This window comes from Pseudophryne corroboree, chromosome 8 (genome assembly GCF_028390025.1).
Source record: "Pseudophryne corroboree isolate aPseCor3 chromosome 8, aPseCor3.hap2, whole genome shotgun sequence".
In the NCBI taxonomy this organism is placed as follows: Eukaryota; Metazoa; Chordata; class Amphibia; order Anura; family Myobatrachidae; genus Pseudophryne; species Pseudophryne corroboree.
Genome location: NC_086451.1, coordinates 380,394,871 through 380,414,558, shown reverse-complemented (window position 1 = coordinate 380,414,558; position 19,688 = coordinate 380,394,871). Strand labels below are relative to the sequence as shown.

The window sequence follows — 19,688 nt, the reverse complement described above, 5'->3', positions numbered from 1 at the left end:
TTTTGCCAAAGAGGTCCCAATTGCTGCCCAGGGCGCCCCCCCCCCCCCCCCCCCTCTGCTCCCTGCACCCTTACAGTGACCGGAGTATGTGAGATGTGTGTGGGAGCAATGGCGCACAGCTGCAGTGCTGTGCGCTACCTCAGTGAAGACCGGAGTCTTCTGCCGCCGATTTCGAAGTCTTCTTGCTTCTCATGCTCACCCGGCTTCTGTCTTCCGGCTCTGCGAGCGGGACGGCGGCGCGGCTCTGGGATCGGACGACGAGGGTGAGATCCTGTGTACGATCCCTCTGGAGCTAATGGTGTTCAGTAGCCTAAGAAGCAGGACCTATCTTCAGAGAGTAGGGCTGCTTCTCTCCCCTCTGTCCCACGATGCAGGGAGTCTGTTGCCAGCAGAGCTCCCTGAAAATAAAAAACCTAACAAAATACTTTCTTACAGCAAGCTCAGGAGAGCTCACTGAACAGCACCCAGCTCGTCCGGGCACAGATTCAAACTGAGGTCTGGAGGAGGGACATAGAGGGAGGAGCCAGAGCACACCAGACTCTAAATTCTTTCTTAAAGTGCCGATGTCTCCTGCGGAGCCCGTCTATTCCCCATGGTTCTTACGGAGTCCCCAGCATCCACTAGGACGTTAGAGAAAATATGCTAATGCTGCCTCTTGCCAGCTTCTCTAATCCACTGTTGTGTCCAAAGGTGCAGCATCGGATCATCTGCCAGAACATGGGTTATCTGAGTAACCCTCGGGGCCAGGAAATCTGTGTCAGTGGGGGAGATGTACTAAGACTGAAAAGTGATAAATATCACTGTGATAAAGCACCAGCCAATCGGCTCCTAACTGCCATATTACAGGCTGTGTTTGAAAAATGACAGTTAGGAGCCGATTGGCTGGTACTTTATCACTGTGATATTTATCACTTTTCAGGCTTAGTACATCTGGCCCAAATGCAGTCGTTTTGTAAAATTTGTCATCATTCCTGCCCCACCCAAATGGTTGCAGCATGTTAATCGTGATGCAGCTTAGGGGGCATAGTGACCATCAGGTTTGCATACATTTCTGAATCTGGCCCATAGATTGCAAGCTCCACTGCGGCATGGACTGACATGAATGGCCATATATCTCTGTAAAGCACTCCTGAATACGTGTGCGCTATATCAATGGTTCTCAAACTCAGTCCCCGGACACCCCAAATGGTTCTTGTTTTCCAGGTCTCCTCCCAGAATCCCAAGTGAAATAATTATTTCCACCTGTGAATCTTTTAAAATGTGTCAGTGAGTAATGATTACACCTGCTAGGTGACCTGAAAAACATGACCTGTCTGGGTACCTGAGGACTGAGGGGGTGATTCAGACCTGATCACTGGGCTGCTACTGTAAATTTGTTGTGCTGCGTTCAGATAGTCGCCGCCCAAGGGGAGTGTATATTCGCCGTGCAAGTGTGCGATCCCATGTGTATGCCGAGCTGCAAAAAATACCTCAGTCAGCGGACAGCTGCAAATCCGTTCGCACCTCACTCACCAGTGAATGATTTTACCACTGTGTGCAGTCTCTGCGCAGCCCAGGACTTACGCCTCCAGTGTGATGAGAACAGGCTGATCGGAGCTGACGTCACACACCCTCCCTGAAAACGTTTGGGCATGCCTGCGTTTTCCCTGACACTCCCAGAAAAGGGCAGTTACCACCCCCAAATGTCCGCTTCCTGTCAATTAGCGAACACCTGTGCGATCGAAATTGTCGCACCAGCCTGTCGCTGTCCGGCGATGCCTGCTGTTGTTTGCTGACGCATACGCAGTCTATCGCTAATCGCCCTCTGTGCGGAAACGCCCAGCAGCGATCAGATCTGACTCACCCCCTGAGTTTGGTAACCTGTGCTACAGTATATTAATAACTGGTAATAACAATAACCATGATCCTGGCTCAGCATAATCAGAACTGCATGTCTCCAGTGACAGCTCTCATCCATGCGCCACTCCAGCATTTATTCATAAATACCTGCCAGTGATTTTTTTTTTTTTTTAGCACACCAGAGCCAGATGGGGAGAATGAGGACAAGGGTGAGGTACTGTAATTAAAATGGTCTTAAAATCCCCCAAAACATCTGCCCAGACTACTGTAACAATACTTTCTAACACTGCTCAGGTAGCAAGAGGCACGTTAGCTTAATAAGAACACAGCTCTGAGTCTGCTTAGCTGAATGGGTTACAGGCACCATGTCCTCACCTGTGTGTCACTACTAATCATTGCATGTAATATGGACACTATGTACAATAAACCATCTCCCACTGTAGCTCTGATGAGCCAGCACTGTGGCAGCAATGCCCAGATGACACAACGTGTGCACATATATGTAACACACAAACACACACCTCACAGGAGATGTGTGCATGTGAAGAAATGCTGCTGCTGCTGCTGCTAGGGCTGAGTGGCAGGTGACGTCACGGCAGGGGGCGTGGCTGCGTGTTGCTGAGCAGGGAAGGGATCGCTGGATGCACAGAGCTGGGGCTGGGAAGGAGCTGCAGTATGTAGGGGAGACTGGAGAGACAGACTAAGCCAGAAAGAGACAGAGGAGAGAGAGAGAGAGAGAGAGAGAGACAGCCACACAACTCTTCCTCACCTAGCTGTTCACCCTTAGGGAAGAGGAGCCTACTTGCCAGCTGGTACCCTGTGCCACCACCATCCCCCCTGCCAGCTTTACCTTGGATTACAAGTACCAGTGCTGGGATGGCATAGGAGAAGAACCCCCACATTGGCTTTGATTCTGGAATGTTACCTCCCAGGTGGGCTTCCGCCTTCCCCCCAACTCCTCACACCTGGATGTCTAGAGGCCACATGTGCCCTGGGTTATTTTTTCGTTAGGGGTCACTATTGGTGTGAAAGGATTGGACACCTGGAGATCTGTGGAATAAATCGAAGTGCATGAGCCTAAATCGCCCAGCCCACTCCGGATTAATTGGAGAGCACAGCACCCTATTCCTGGAGATACCCAGCAGGAGAGTCAGGTAACAGTCTCATGCTCCTGCATTACATTGCTTTATGTTCCAAGCAGAGGTCATGTACCAAATCCTGAATGACAAACCTTCAATAATGCTGCTGAAAAAAAGTATGTTGTGGTGACAGGGATCAGCCTCCCAGCACAGGTGGTATGAAGCAGCACCTTAATTTATGCAAGGCACCTTTAGCTACAGTAATTCAAAGTGGGACCTAAAGTTGCATTGCACTAGATAAGAAGAAAGCACTTTGGAGGGTGGGAAATAGTACAGTGACTGGGCTGTTATATGCTGTTCTCCTCTGCACCCCCTGTCACTGAGCTGCACCCCACTACCCTGGGCTAGCAGGGAGCCCGATAGGCCTGCTGGAACTCTTCTTACATACTGTTCTCTTATCCAGAGAGAGATCTAAGCAGCAGAGAGTATTTAGCAATAATGATACATTAATTGCCTTTATTTCAGCATCAATATCCACCACTAATACACAGCATCCTCATAATGAGAGGAAGAATCTGACAAATGCTACATGTATAATGTCCAACTCCTTACCTGGGAAACGTTATATACAGCAAATACTCTCCGTACAATCCCAGCATCATTGCCTGAGATCCATTTATCTCACATTTCCACTGTAGTGTACGGGGAATCTATCACTTGCAATAGAGATGGCTGATTAATAAGAGACTTATTTAGAGAGAGATAAAGAGTCTGCCAGAATAAGAGACATGTACAGAGAGACAGTCACAGATCCATGGAGAGAGTCTGCCGGTATAAGAGACATGTACAGAGGGACAGTCACAGATACATGGAGAGAGTCTGCCGGTATAAGAGACATGTACAGAGGGACAGTCACAGATACATGAAGAGAGTCTGATACATGGAAAGAGTCTGCCAGAATAAGAGACATGTACAGAGGGACAGTCACAGATACATGGAGAGAGTCTGCCGGTATAAGAGACATGTACAGAGAGACAGTCACAGATACATGGAGAGAGTCTGCCGGTATAAGAGACATGTACAGAGAGACAGTCACAGATACATGGAGAGAGTCTGCCGGTATAAGAGACATGTACAGAGGGACAGTCACAGATACATGGAAAGAGTCTGATACATGGAAAGAGTCTGCCAGAATAAGAGACATGTACAGAGGGACAGTCACAGATACATGGAGAGATTCTGCCGGAATAAGAGACATGTACAGACAGAGGGACAGTCACATACATGGAAAGAGTCTGCCAGAATAAGAGACATGTACAGAGAGACAGTCACAGATACATGGAAAGAGTCTGCCAGAATAAGAGACATGTACAGAGAGACAGTCACAGATACATGGAGAGAGTCTGCCAGAATAAGAGACATGTACAGAGGGACAATCCCAAATACATGGAGAGAAAGTCTGCCAGAAAAAGAGACATGTACAAACAGAGGGACAGTCACAGACACATGGAGAGAAAGTCTGCTAGAATAAGAGACATGTACAGAGAGACAGTCACAGATACATGGAAAGAGATGCCAGAATAAGAGACATGTACAGAGGGACAGTCACAGATCCATGGAAAGAGTCTGACAGAATGAGACGTATAGACTAGAGGGACAGTCACAGATACATGGAAAGAGTCTGACAGAATGAGACGTATAGACTAGAGGGACAGATACATGGAAAGAGATGCCAGAATGAGATGTATAGAGTAGACTAGAGAGACAGTCACAGATACATAGAAGAGATGCCAGAATGAGATGTATAGAGTAGACTAGAGAGACAGTCACAGATACATGGAAAGAGATGCCAGAATGAGATGTATAGAGTAGACTAGAGAGACAGTCACAGATACATGGAAAGAGATGCCAGAATGAGATGTATAGAGTAGACTAGAGAGACAGTCACAGATACATGGAAAGAGATGCTAGAATGAGATGTATAGAGTAGACTAGAGAGACAGTCACAGATACATGGAAAGAGATGCCAGAGTGAGATGTATAGAGTAGACTAGAGAGACAGTCACAGATACATGGAAAGAGATGCCAGAATGAGATGTATAGAGTAGACTAGAGAGACAGTCACAGATACATGGAAAGAGATGCCAGAATGAGATGTATAGAGTAGACTAGAGAGACAGTCACAGATACATGGAAAGAGATGCCAGAATGAGATGTATAGAGTAGACTAGAGAGACAGTCACAGATACATGGAAAGAGATGCCAGAATGAGATGTATAGAGTAGACTAGAGAGACAGTCACAGATACATGGAAAGAGATGCCAGAATGAGACGTATAGCGTAGACTAGAGAGACAGTCACAGATACATGGAAAGAGATGCCAGAATGAGATGTATAGAGTAGACTAGAGAGACAGTCACAGATACATGGAAAGAGATGCCAGAATGAGACGTATAGAGTAGACTAGAGAGACAGTCACAGATACATGGAAAGAGATGCCAGAATGAGACGTATAGAGTAGACTAGAGAGACAGTCACAGATACATGGAAAGAGATGCCAGAATGAGACGTATAGAGTAGACTAGAGAGACAGTCACAGATACATGGAAAGAGATGCCAGAATGAGACGTATAGAGTAGACTAGAGAGACAGTCACAGATACATGGAAAGAGATGCCAGAATGAGACGTATAGAGTAGACTAGAGAGACAGTCACAGATACATGGAAAGAGATGCCAGAATGAGACGTATAGAGTAGACTAGAGAGACAGTCACAGATACATGGAAAGAGATGCCAGAATGAGATGTATAGAGTAGACTAGAGAGACAGTCACAGATACATGGAAAGAGATGCCAGAATGAGATGTATAGAGTAGACTAGAGAGACAGTCACAGATACATGGAAAGAGATGCCTTGCAGATGCGAATTAAACACTTCCACCTAAAAGCTATATTTCCTGGCTGAGCAGCAGATTGTGTTCCCAGTCCAGGAGATTCCTCATTGATTCATAAGCTCAGTCGTGGGGTACAGGCTGCATATCTATAGGGTGTGTAGGTGTATGCAGAATTACATCACTACCTGCCGTATATATAATTTCATCTGTACTTTGTAGAGTCTTACACATTGCAGGCAGATGTAAAATACAGCTATGTTAAGTATTACTGCAAGAACTGTATGTAAAATTGTAAAATCAGCTTCCATGAAGCCGTATGTAGCCAAAGACCTATAGGGACAACACACACACACTCTATAAATATGTGTATGTGTGGCTCCAATTATCACACAGTATCTTACAGACTATGAGCACACAGCAGGATATGACAGTGATTGGGTACAGTTACATATACATTTATTGATCAGAGAGTGTCTGATTCAGGTTATGTGATCGCAGAGCGGTCTCCTGGGGCAGATGATGTAAAGGGGGGTTTGTGTGAAGCAAATATTCATGGTGGTGGTTACATAGATTGGGTGCAGGTGAAATATGTAAAATATGAAGATATCATGTAATTGGTGGATCACATAATATCGTATGGAACAGGTGACATTATGAGGATTGCAGTTGAGACGAAATTGTATGTGCCATTAAGGTTAGGGTGTCACATATAATTGTAAGGTGCGGTAGAGATTGTATAGAACATTGGCTTTTAGGGATGAACTGTTAATGTACTGTATAAGGCAGTATATTTATGGGGAGAACATACAATACATCTTTTACAGTTCACATTTGGGGATTACATAACTGTAGGTGATAACTGAATTGAATGTAATTTTTACAGTCATTGTATGGGACATTGTATGGGACTTTTGTGGATATGGGTTATATTAAATTGCATAGAGGAGGTGAGGTGGGAGTGCCACATATAATTGTATGGTACAGTGGGGATGCGGTCACATGACCAGCGGACAGGATGCTGACGCCGGGATCCCGACGTTGGCATTGCCACACACAGGGACTATTCCCACTCGTGGGTGTCCATGACAGACATAGAGTTGGAATAGAACCTGTGGCGAGTGCAACAAGCCACCGAGCACGCAAGGGGCTCCATTGCGCTTACCCCCTTCCCCAGTCGGCGTTCTGGCGCCCCGGATCCCGTGGCCAGTATGCTGACCTCCGGGATCCAGACCTCCAGCAAAACAATACCAACCCGTACAGTTGATATCTCTCATATAATTGCATGGTAGACGTATTTTTAGGGTCTGTAGGGTTAAACCCTGCTTTTAACTGGCCATACACTTTAAGATTATATATCCGACCATCCAATTGGATGGTAAGAACGACAATCTGCTAATTTGTGGGAGAAGATTACAGGTGACCATTTGTTCCCAATGCCGGAAACAGTAGAAAACGGTTGTTCAGACAAATCAATTAATTTAAACAGATTTCATGGGAGCGAATGGCCGATTGTCATGTGTTCCCATCCATTACCAGATTGTAAGTCTAACCAGCTAACTGGTTGAATGGTTTGATAGATATTCGGAAGGTGTATGGCCAGCTTTAGGAATAGACGAGATCCGGCAACTTTTGACCTTGGGGGTGAATACAAGTAAATGGGCCATGCTCTTCCAGCAGTGTACTGCAATAGTAAATGGGCTTTGCCAAAAACCTATGGGTGTGGTTAGTCTAGTGTGGGTGTTGTTTCATACAGATAATTAATTATTTGAATCATTATTTGGCATAGAAGTAATTAAACAAAACACAGCCCCATCTGACTGAAGCATTCTGATAACTGACGCATGATTCAGCCAGCATTCTGGTTACTGACATATGATTCTGCCGGCATTCTGGTTAATGACATATGATTCTGTCAGCATTCTGGTGACTGACATAGGAATGATTCTGCCGGCATTCTGGTGACTGATGTAGGATTCTGCCGGCATTCTGGTGACTGATGTAGGATTCTGCTGGCATTCTGGTGAGGGACGTAGGATTCTGCTGGCATTCTGGTTACTGACGTAAGATTCTAGCGGCTGTCATAGGATGCTGCTGCCATTCTGGTGACTGATGTAAGATTCTGCCAGTTTTCAGGTGACTGGTGAACATTCTGGTGACTGACGTAGGATTCTGACGGCATTCTGGTTACTGACATATGATTCTGTCAGCATTTTGGTGACTGACATTGGATCTGGTAACTGACGTAGGATTCTACCGGCATTCTGGTGACTGATGTAGGATTCTGCTAGCATTCTGGTGACGGACATTCTGGTGACTGACTTTGGATTCTAGTGGCTGTCATAGGATTATGATAGCATTCTGGTGACTAATGTAGTATTCTGCCGCCATTCTGGTGGACTGATGTAGGATTCTGGTGGCTAATGTAGTATTCTGCCACCATTCTGGTGATTGATGTAGGATTCTGCCGGCATTCTGGTGACTGACGTAGGCTTTTGCTGCCATTCTGGTGACTGACGTAGGATTCTGCCAGCGTTCTGGTGACTGATGAACATTCTGATGACTAACGTAGGATTCTGGTGGCTGTCATAGGATTCTGCTGGCATTCTGGTGGCTGACACAGGGTTCTGCCAGCATTCTGGTAACTGACAAGGGTTTCTGCTGGCATTCTGGTGACTGATGAGCATTCTGGTGACTGACGTAGGATTCTGCCGGCATTCTGGTGGCTGATTTAAGTATTCTGACAGCAATTTGGAGGCTGATGAGCATTCTGGTGACTAGATTCTGACAGCATTCTGTTATCTGGTGTGTAGAATGCAATGAGCATTCTGGTGTATGATGTGAATGCAGTGAGCTCTCTGGTGAGTGACATAGGATTCTGCCAGCATTCTGGTAACTGATGAGCATTCTGATGGCTGACCTAGGATTCTGCCAGCATTCTGGTGGCTGACGTCCGATTCTGCTGGCTGACGTCGGATTCTGCCGGCATTCTACTGGCTGACGTCGGATTCTGCCGGCATTCTACTGGCTGACGTATGATTCCGCTGGCATTCTGCTGGCGGACATAGGATTCTGCCGGCATTCTTATGGCTGATGTAGGATTCTGACGGCAATCTGGTGGCTGATGAGCATTCTGGTGTATGATGTGAATACAGCGAGTGTTCTGGTGACTGACGTGGGATTCTGCCGGCATTCTGGTGGCTGACTTAGGATTCTGAGAGCAATTTGGTGGCTGATGAGCATTCTGGTGACTAGATTCTGTCAGCATTCTGTTATCTGGTGTGTAAAATGTAATGAGCATTCTGGTGTATGATGTGAATGCAGTGAGCACTCTGGTGACTGACGTAGGATTCTGCCAGCATGCTGGTGGCTGACATAGGTTTCTGCCGGCATTCTGGTGTTCAATGAGCATTCTGGTGACTAGATTCTGCCAGCATTCTGTTATCTGATGTGTAGAATGAAACGAGTATTATGTGAATGCAACGAGTATTCTTGTGACTGACGTAGGATTCTACTGGCATTCTTGTGACTGACGTAGGATTCTGCTGGCATTCTGGTGACTGACGTAGGATTCTGCTGGCATTCTGGTGACTGATGTAGGATTCTGTCGGCATTCTGGTGGCTGACATAGGTTTCTGCTAGCATTCTGGTGACTGACATAGGTTTCTGCCGGCATTCTGGTGACCATGGAGCATTCTGTTGGCTAGATTCTGCCAGCATTCTGGTGACTGACGTAGGATTCTGCCGGCATTCTGGTGACTGACGTAGGATTCTGCCGGCATTCTGGTGACTGACGTAGGATTCTGCCGGCATTCTGGTGACTGACGTAGGATTCTGCCAGCATTCTGGTATCTGATGTGTAGAATGCAAGCGTTCTGGTGGCTGATGTCAAATGTAGCAAGCGTTCTGGTAACTAATGTAGGAAGGGTGGTTCAGTGAAGCACGAGGTTCCCATTATACAGCTGTGTACAATGCTGGTTATTACAGTAGCAAAACCTTTCTGGCGGTGTGAGCAAAAAATTAACAAGGTTTTCCTAAGGAATTTCCTGCATTGCGTTAGTGAAAGATGTTCCTCACAGAACCTCAGTGCTAAGTAAATCTCCTCACTAAGGTGTAAACAAATACACTTTCCAAAATACCTGTACAAAAGTGCTTTTTAGTGATATCCGTTACAGAGCCCAGTTATACTTCATTCTCTGTAGTGTGGGTAATTTACAGAGCGCATACGCCTTGTATTGTCCACTGAAGCACATAGGTTTGCGGAGTAAGAAGGGCAAATTTGCATAGACAGATGGGAGGAGCTTGGTGTACTGGAGGCGTGTCTAGCAAAGTGTGTCATTCCTTGCTGCTCATGGCCTGGTCTCCAATGCAAAAGGACTTGAATTGCATTTTATAATGGGTACCAGATAAGGCTTATTAGATTAAGCACTGCAAATTGGTCTGCAAACTTATACAGCTTATCACCAAATATACATATTATACTGAGTACTAGATATGGTTCTGCATGTTATACAGTACTGGGTACCAGACATGGCTGTGCACTAGATAAGGATTTGGACACCAGGTATAGGTCTGTATATTACTTTAAATGGAATACATATGCTTTACCGGAAGACGCGATCAGCGGCATCACGTCCGCCGGAATCCCAGCAGCGAGTCCCCTTGCGGGCTCGCTGTGCTCACCAAGCTTTGGGCCCAGTGGCTCGCTGCATTCCACACAGGTTATATTCCCACTGGGTTGGTGGTGTGGACCCACCATCCCAGTGGGAATACTCGGAGGTGGTCAGGATTCCAGGCGTCACCGGCATTCAGGATTCCAGCGTCTGACTCCTGAACGCCAGGATCCCGACAGCCGGTATTTTAACCACCTTTCAATACAGCGAATGCTCTGCAGATTGGCACTAGATGTAGCTTTGTTTATTATACTAATATACTTACCACCAGATATGGCTCTGTAAATCAGATGTGGCACTAGATGTAGCTCTGCATATTATACTTATAACCAGATATGGCTCTGCATATTAGATTTGGCACAAAACGTGGCTCTACATATTACACTAGACACCAGATATAGCACTGCATAGTAGATGTGGCACTCGATGTAGCTCTGCATATTATACTTATGACCAGATATGGCTCTGGTTATTAGATTTGGTTCCAAATACGACTATAATATGGAGATGTACTAAGCAGTGAAAGAGTGGAGTAGTTGCCCATGGCAACCACTCAGCATTGAAGTAACATGTATAATTTGCATACTATAAAATTATATAGAACAGCTGATTGGTTGCCATGGGCAACTTCTCCACTGGCACACTTCTCCACTCATTTCATTGCTTAGTACATCTCCCCCTTGGTTCCAAGCATGGCTCTGTATATTAAATAATTGGCGCAAAATATTGCTCTGCATATTAGCCTAGACACCTGATACGGCGCTGCATATTAGACCTGCACCAGATATGGATTTGCATATTAGAGTTAGCAACTGGTATGGCTTATTCAGTATGCCGGCTGTTGGGATCCCGGCGCTCAGTATATGGCGCCGGAATCCCGACACCCGGCATACCGACACCTATTCTCCCTCTTGGGGTGTCCACGACTCCCCTGGAGGGAGAATTAATAGTGCCCGCAGCGAGCCTGCAAGGGGCTCATTTGCGCTTGCCCCGCTGCCGGCATGTCGGTGGTCGGGATCCCGGCGCCAGTATGCTGGGCGCCAGGATCCCGACCGTCGGCATTACATACTACACCCATACTTAGTACCAAGTATATACTGTACTTGGCAAATGTAACTCAACTTTGTAGAATTGTTTCAAGTGTTAACTCAACGTGTGTTGTCTTCTAGTCCTTTTGTTGTTGCCGTTGTTGGTTCCTACATTCCAGACTCATACTGTAAGTACCTCGGGGCCTGCACTGATAACTGCCAGCGTTGGTTTTGTGGACATTGAGGGCTGCAGCAATAGCTTTACCTGTTTTAATGCAACAGTTTACCTATTCTCATTGCATGTGCCTAATAATAATAATGTATAGTAAAAGACATTAACTGTCCAATGGTTGGTTTGAGTAAAGTGGCTGAATTTTATAGCTGGCAATTGTGGTATTATGTAACTGGGCTGTGCAATATGGCTGTCAATGAGGCATGTTAAATTGCACTTAGTCCAGTCCAACAGTCATCACGTAAGGGGCCCAACCATGATTTCTGCCCAGGGCCCTTTTATATCACCGACCCTGGCAGCATATATTTTACAGCTATATGCTTGCTGGCTGAACACTTATATAATATGTCATACAGCAGTGTTCATAGAGGTTGTCAGGATCGGGCTGAGCTACAGAAAGCTATGAAGCAAAAGATTAGATTGCCCTAGAATAATGACATTTAATATCTGGTCCTGTTTGCAGCTGGTGACCTGCTATTTACACCGTATCCTTAAATAAAGCAGCTTCTAGTTTTCCTGTGTAAACCTTTTATTGGGTGAACCTGTAGTTGCTGACGTACAGTTTCTGTGTGAGTGCTTTTCATACTGTACTTTCCGTTTCGTTGAATATCCTTTTAAAGTTCATGTATATTGTATTCAGACTATGCGAGTACAAAAGACCAGGGTTTAATTTTATTGGGCACTGTGAGCTACAACTTTCTGTGTCGTCCATAATAATACCACACTTCATTCTCTGCATCTGCACGTGGTGCGAGCCTCAATATCATTCTAAATGTAATTAAAAAGTAACTTAGCACTTTGTATCGGTCTGTTTTGTACATCAGCACAAGGGTCTTATGTGTACAGTAGCAGTCCAGTCTTTTCTAGTACAATTTCCAGCACAGCTTCCCACATCAAAGAGCTCAGAATTGGAACACAGATTAATTGGAGTCGTTACTGTGTGAAAGCAGGTGGGTACGTGGGATGTTAGGCCGCTCCCAACACTACTTACCTCTTATAAATCTAGGCTTCAATACTCACACTGCATTCCATACATCCCAACTATACAAGTTGTTGGCAAACCAAAAAAGTTAGCAATTGGGCAAACCCATGTTGCATTGCAGGTGGGGCAGATGTAACATGTGCAGAGAGAGTTAGATTTGGGTGGGGTGTGTTCAAACTGAAATATAAATTGCAGTGTAAAAATAAAGTAGCCAGTATTTACCCGGCACAGAAACAATATAACCCACCCAAATTTAAATCTCTCTGCACGTGTTACATCTGTTCCACCTGCAGTGCAACATGGTTTTGCCCAATAACTAATTTTTTTGTCTTGATTGCTAACATCTCCGAATAACCCCCAACGTCCTGCTAATAGGGATGGCCATGCCTAAATTGGTACAGTTGAGATGCATGTCTTTTGTTACTTTCACTCCAATAACCTGGGTAGCATCTGGCTGAACTAGACTTTCTGCTTTCAGTGACAGTGAGTGGCAAGTCATTCCAGCCAATACTGGCCACCTGCACTGGAATATTATGTATAAGATATTGCTGCATTTGTGGCCACCAAAACTAGCATTATGCCTGATTGTAACTCTTGACACAGGCGTAACTACCGAGGGGGCAGGGGGGGCAGCTGCTATGGGGCCCGAGTTGCTCTGAGGCCCTGCTGCTCCCCCTACACCCATTCATGGGCTTCCGATTCACCCCCGTCCGCCAGCCCACTAAGAATGGCCGCCTCTGATATCATTCACCCCCGTTCTCCCTAGGCAGTGCTGCTGCATGGACAGTGCAACAAGTGGTGGGGGAGGGACTACCAGGCTGGCTCCGAGTCCCGCGATTCGCGGGTATTTAGGGGGCAGTGCCTAATGTCGGGAAGTGCTCGTCCCCATCAGAGACCTCTGAAGAAGTCAGGTAGTGCTTGCTCCCCCCCCCTCCCTCTCTCTCCCTCCCTCTCTCTCTCTCTCTCTCTCTCACTCTCTCTCGACACTCTCACTCTCTCTCTCTCCACTCTCACTCTCTCTGTCTCTCGACACTCTCTCTCTCTCCCTCACTCTATTCCTGACACACTCCCGCTTTCTCTCCCTGACACGGTCTCTTATTCTTTCTCCCTGACACTGTCTCTTTCTCTGACACCATCTCTCTCTCACTGACACTGTCTCTCTCTCCGACACTGTCTCTTTTTCTCCCCCCCGACACAGTCTCTCTCTGACACTCTCTGTCTCCCTGACACCATCTCTCTCCCTGACAAACTCTACCTGACACTGTCTCTTCCTCTCTCTATCTCTCTACCTGACACTGCCTCTCTCCCTCCCTCCCTGACATTGTCTCTCTTTCTCTCCCACTGACACGGTCTTTCTCCCTCTCTCCCTGATACCCTCTCTCTCGTTCTTTTCCCCCCTCTCTCTCCCTTTTTCTATCCCCAACACTCTCTCTTGTGCCCCTCTCTTGCTCTCTTCCTCCCTGATACTCTCTATCTCTCTCACTCGATCTCTCCTCCCTTTTTTGCTCCTTCCTCTAACACACTTTCTCTCTCCGGCACCCTCTCTCTCACTGATGCCCTCTCTCCCTCCTATCCTTTTCCCTCTACCTGACACTCACTCTCACACTCTCTCTCTCTCTCTCTCTCTCTCTCTCTCTCCGAGTAAGAGGGCGCGCAGGCACTAAAGACGGGAGCGTGCTGCAAGTCACGGGGCGTGGACTTGCAGCACGCCTCCATTTCTATGACCGATTTCGGCCACTGTGTGTTATCTTCTAATTGCAGTAACTGACCCCAGAGTGGTTAGGAAGTGAATGTGTGCACCTAGTGGAATGCTAAAATATCCCTGCAAGCTGGGCATCCACAGTAGGTTTTAGATAGACAGACTCAAAAAAACACCCAAATAACCATTTAATTATTTACAGTGCCAGGTCACTCAAGCCGCTGTGTTCCCTCCCCCTCTGTCCATTATACTTACCCCCTCATTTCCCGCCTAATTGCATGGTGTTGGCAATGGGAGCTGGGGCACGTGTAGTGCAGGTTAGGTGCAATGTGCACATTCCGGAATTAGGTCGTCATGCAAATGTGTCCGATCGATGATCTCATTTATATCAGGGTCCAATTTTATAACTATAGATAATCATAAGCAATTACATGGCTTTATCCATAGCATATGTTCTAGAAATAGCCATCTCCCTGATCTGTTCATAGTGACTAATACTACGCAAGCAGCCCCCTGACTATAGTCTAAATGTATCCTATAGATACACCTATTATTTATCCTAGTCATGGACACAACGCCCCCTCTCACATGCCTATATACACCTCCTCACCCCACAGACACGTTTATTCTTAGGACATAGTAATGCATACCGCCCCCTCACATTAACACAGTGCCAGTAAGTCTCTCACCCTCTCCTTCCCTCTCTCACAGTCACCAGTGCATAGACAGTCACATATATACCAGAAATGTATGACATTCTCCATGAATCGCTATACAGCAAGTCTGATGTAATGTATTCAGCAAATACAACAATGTTAAGATTACATTTCGTCTAGTTGCTGTTCAATGGGCATTAAAAATATGGACTCCACACTTATAATGCCGCAAAGAGACATCTGTCACTCCGAGCTCCAGACAGGAGCAGGGATTTTCAGGATGGATGGTGATGCCACCCCATAAATGCTTCTACTTAGATAGATATCTTTTGACAAATACATATATAGAGATATTTCATGGCGCCCGCGCTGCCGGAATGCAGAAGACCCGAGGAGGGGGTGTCTCTCATGAGGTATTTGTTCACACTGTGATACGATTATTGCATACCTCCCAACGTGACCCTCTCCAGGAGGGACACAATGCTCTGCTCCTGGACTTCCCTCTTATTTATGATTGCCATCACCTGTACTGAAACACCTTTCTTATCCATTAGCCTGTTCAAAACAGGTGCCGGCAATCACAAATTAAGAAGAAAGTCCAGAAGCAGAGCATTATGTCCCTCCTGGAGAGGGTCATGTTGGGAGGTATGTTATTGTAATGTGATGGTCATACAGCACAGGCTGGAGGTAGGATTGTGCTGGGTGCACTGGCGTATTTATAGTGGATGCACATGCGGCACTCATTATTTTACATACTTTCCCTCCGGAGTCCCGCGGCGCAGCAGCAGCACTGCAGAAATTACTAGGAAAATGGCGCGGCGCCATTTTCCTTGTATTTCGTGCATGCGCAGTAGGAAAATCCCTAGGGACCCTAGTGCCCAGAGCCGCAGCGCTGCCGGCTTGAGAGGAGGAGTCCCTGACGGATCCTGCACACGGGCATCCTCCTCTCCAGAAACACCGTTGGCTGTGTGTCAGCAAAGTCTCCATCTTGGCTCTACTCAGTCTTCCACACATTACAGCACATATCCACAAAACCTGTCTTCTCAGGGTCGTAAACAAAACAATACACTTTAATACCCCAGCAATCCAGTACTAACGTGACTTCGGAAAATAAAAATATTAAACTGGCTTTCCAAAGCCTGACTGTGGGGGAGATGTATCAAGCCTTGGGGAGAGATCAAGTGGAGATGGTGCCCAAAGCAGCTAATCCGCTAAATATCATAGACTGCCTGTGAAAAATGACAGCTAGAAGCTGATTGGTTACTTAGAGCAACTGTTTTGATCTGTCTCCCTCAAAGGCTTGGTACATCTCATCTGACGCTTGCTCCTCCTTATGATGAGTGGGGAAAACTGGGAAGGGAGGGGGTGTGCAAACACAGGCTGAATACTGAAAAAGACGTGTTCACACCAATACGGACAGACAGATCTGTAGTGACACGCAGCTTGGTCTGTCAGTAGACAGATCCTTTGCTGGGGTATGCAGTCATCATGTCAACACTTAAAATGACAACATGCCCAGACTTTTGTCGTCAATCACAATGTAGACAGCCAGAAAGTCATAACATGTATTTAGGGTTCAATTAGAATATGCATTAGGGATCCTATTCAGCTTCAGTTGCAGTTTTGCTAAATTAGCAAAACTGCACCTGCTTTTGGTCGCATGCTGGGGCCACCCAATACAGGGCAAGGCCGCCAGGCATGCAAATGGTCGCCACAAAACAAGGGTAGTCCCCTGCCTGCGCAGCCTAGCTGCAAAGTCAGACGCACAGCCACCATGTTTTGCTTTGCAACGTGCTCGTGTGACTTCACGTGGCTGTCCCAACAATGGCCCCCGAAAATCGTCTAGATGTGATCACATCTCAGTGGCGAATGCTACTGAATAATGCACTAGGTTCAGGATAATATTGCATTGTCGACATTTACTATGCTGACGTTATGTCAGTGTTGACATTCTGAACATTGACATATTACCCCACACTCCTTTGCCCAAGAGTGGTGTGGTACCTGGTCCTTCCTGTCCCCTGGCCAGGCTAGAAGCATACACAGCCTGCCATCACTACCTGGTTGTCTCTGGTACCACTACAATGTGTCCCTTTCTTCACAGGCCACGGGCCGACACCACTGGGGCAAGTAACAGGCACCTGTGCTCCTCACCGGCAGAGGAATGGTGCAAAGATCTCTGTTAAAGGAACAAAAGAAGGTGGAATTACTTTCCATAGCGGCATGCCCCTTTATGCAAAACGTTTCACAGAATAAGTAAATATTACTATTAATTCTGTTGTTTTGCTTTGTAAATATTTTTTGAGAATTGATATTTTGCAAGAAAAACATCATTTTCAGGGAAACAAGCAAATAGCTTTTCAGGAGGAGAGAAAATCACCAGAATGAGACTTGTACCTGTTACAAAGCAGAGACGGTGAATTATGACCCATGAAGACATAACACAAAATAACTGTACCATTATTGTCATTCATTTCTAAGGTGCCAAAATAATCTGCCACAGTGTACGAAGCTGAATTATTAGCACACAGAAAACTAGTAATGGCTTCTCTTTGTTCGTCAGGCATAAGAGGGACATTCTTTGGTAATAACGGCATCTCGTAATATAGGGTGTGCAGGAAAGGGGACATGGCTTAGGGCCTAAATTAGACCTGGTCTATGCAGCAGCAGCGAACGCAGGCTGAAGCCCTGTGCTGTGTCAACACACGCAACAGCCGCACTGCACGAGCGCACTCAGTGAGATGCGAAGGCATCTCACCGGTGTGATCGTCTCTGCCTGATTGACTGTCAGAGGCAGTCGGGCGTGTCGCAGGCGTCTCCAGCCCATTTGCTGGGCGGGCCGCTGCATCTGCGTGATGTCATACCGAGCCACTGCGGCCAAAAACATGACGCGTAGCCGTCTTCCTTTGCAGCTAGGCTGCGTAGGCATAGAGCTACTCGGCAGGTGCGAAAGGATCGTCGCTATGCGATGCTTTCGCACGTCTGCAGGGGGGGGTAGGGCCTGGCATTCAGGACGGACTAGCCCTGTGCTGGGCTTCCCCCCTCATGTCAGAGATTTTGATCGTAGATGTGCGTTTTTTTCGCACATCTGCAATCAGGACTGAATAATTCAGATCTGATTGCTGCTGCACATTTTCGCTCAGCGAGCGATCAGATCTGAACTGAACCGACGTGTCGGACGGCTACAAAGGGCTTCGCCGGTCAGTGACGGGATGGTGCGAAGGATCCATTCGCACGGGCATTCTCAAGGTGATTGACAGGTAGAGGCCGTTTGTGGGTGACAACTGACCATTTTAAGGGAGTTTCCAGAAAAACGCAGGCGGCCTCAAGGGTTTTCAGGGAGGGTGCCTGACGTCGGCTCCAGTCTCCGATCAGCAGGATTCAATCGCACAGGATAAGTAAGTGCTGGGCTGCGCAGAGACGGCACAAACTGATTTTTGTGCAGCTCTGCAACACATGCGATCGCACACTTGCACAGCGATTTAACCTTCCCCCTGTAGGCGGCGATTATCTGATCGCAGGGCAGCAAGAAACGCAGCCCAGCGATCACATCTGAATTAGGCCCTTAGTTGAGAAAGGGAGTGCAGCATTTAGAAAAGGTAAAGAACTATTAACACCATAAAATAAGCTCTTGGCGTATACTTATTAAAGGTCGATTTTGATCGATTTCAGTTCAATCTTAATCGATGTTGGACTTCCAGGGATACAACACACATTTAGTAACATTTAAAAATCTATATAAAAAAAGAATCTGTTAGCAAATATGTGTTTTTACCCTGGAAGCCCAACATCGATTAAGATCAAATGTAATTGATCAAAATCGATCTTTAGTAAACATACCCCCTTGTCCTGTGAATCGATTATATAGAGATGACCACTGAAATTAGGTGGGGTCAATTTCTACTACTGATAGAAATTGCGTGGGGTCATGGTAGCCATGACTTGCCTGCTGGGCATCCTCGCACAGGTCGGGCCCCTGGCCCCATCCCACAGTCCCTGAGCAATGGGGCTACACATGGGTGGCTGAGGTGACCAGGCTGATGACTGGTCACATTTACTAGTATGACCTATACCCCCCCCATTGACTTATTTAATAAAATGTTGCAAGTATAAAGCGTGTCCGGTAACCCAAAGCAACCAAACCAATATGGGCATGCTTGAATACACTACTGGAGTGTCCGGGAGACTCGTGGATTTTAGGGAGCTCTCTTGAACTCCATGGTAGCCATGTCTCTGCTGCGCAGTGCCGCAAATTGTGGCTGCTATGCGTCGCACTACGTTATTACTCCTTGCACCATGGTCACAATAATACCTCTTTCAGATTAGGAGAGCCGGGTCGCACCCAGGAATTTATACACGGGTGTTTCCCGGGCGCCACCTGGCTTGAGACCCTTTTCAGACATGCGGCCAGACCCGGCATATTGCCGGGTTGGTGACATCACCACCGATGCTACAAGAGGTTCCGCTTGGAGATAATCATCTCCAAGCGTTGTCTCCTCCTATGCAGAGAACGGGTTGCGACCTGGGATGAAATGCCGGGATGCTCGACCCGGGATATTCTGTCTGGACCCTTTCAGACTAAGTAAATCCTGGGTTGATGGCGCGTTCAC

At 46.6% G+C, this 19,688-nt stretch overlaps 1 protein-coding gene across 4 annotated transcripts in view; it reads left to right on the top strand.

Moving 5' to 3' along the window:
- Positions 1-2,401: 2,401 nt before the first annotated feature.
- Positions 2,402-19,688, top strand: part of LOC134949185 (leucine-rich repeat and fibronectin type III domain-containing protein 1-like protein) — a 934,368-nt gene continuing 917,081 nt past the window's right edge. For all 4 annotated transcript variants that reach the window (XM_063937628.1, XM_063937629.1, XM_063937624.1 and 1 more), the window contains exon 1: positions 2,402-2,993. The gene's annotated coding sequence lies outside the window, so the exon portion shown is untranslated. The remainder of the gene's footprint in view (positions 2,994-19,688) is intronic.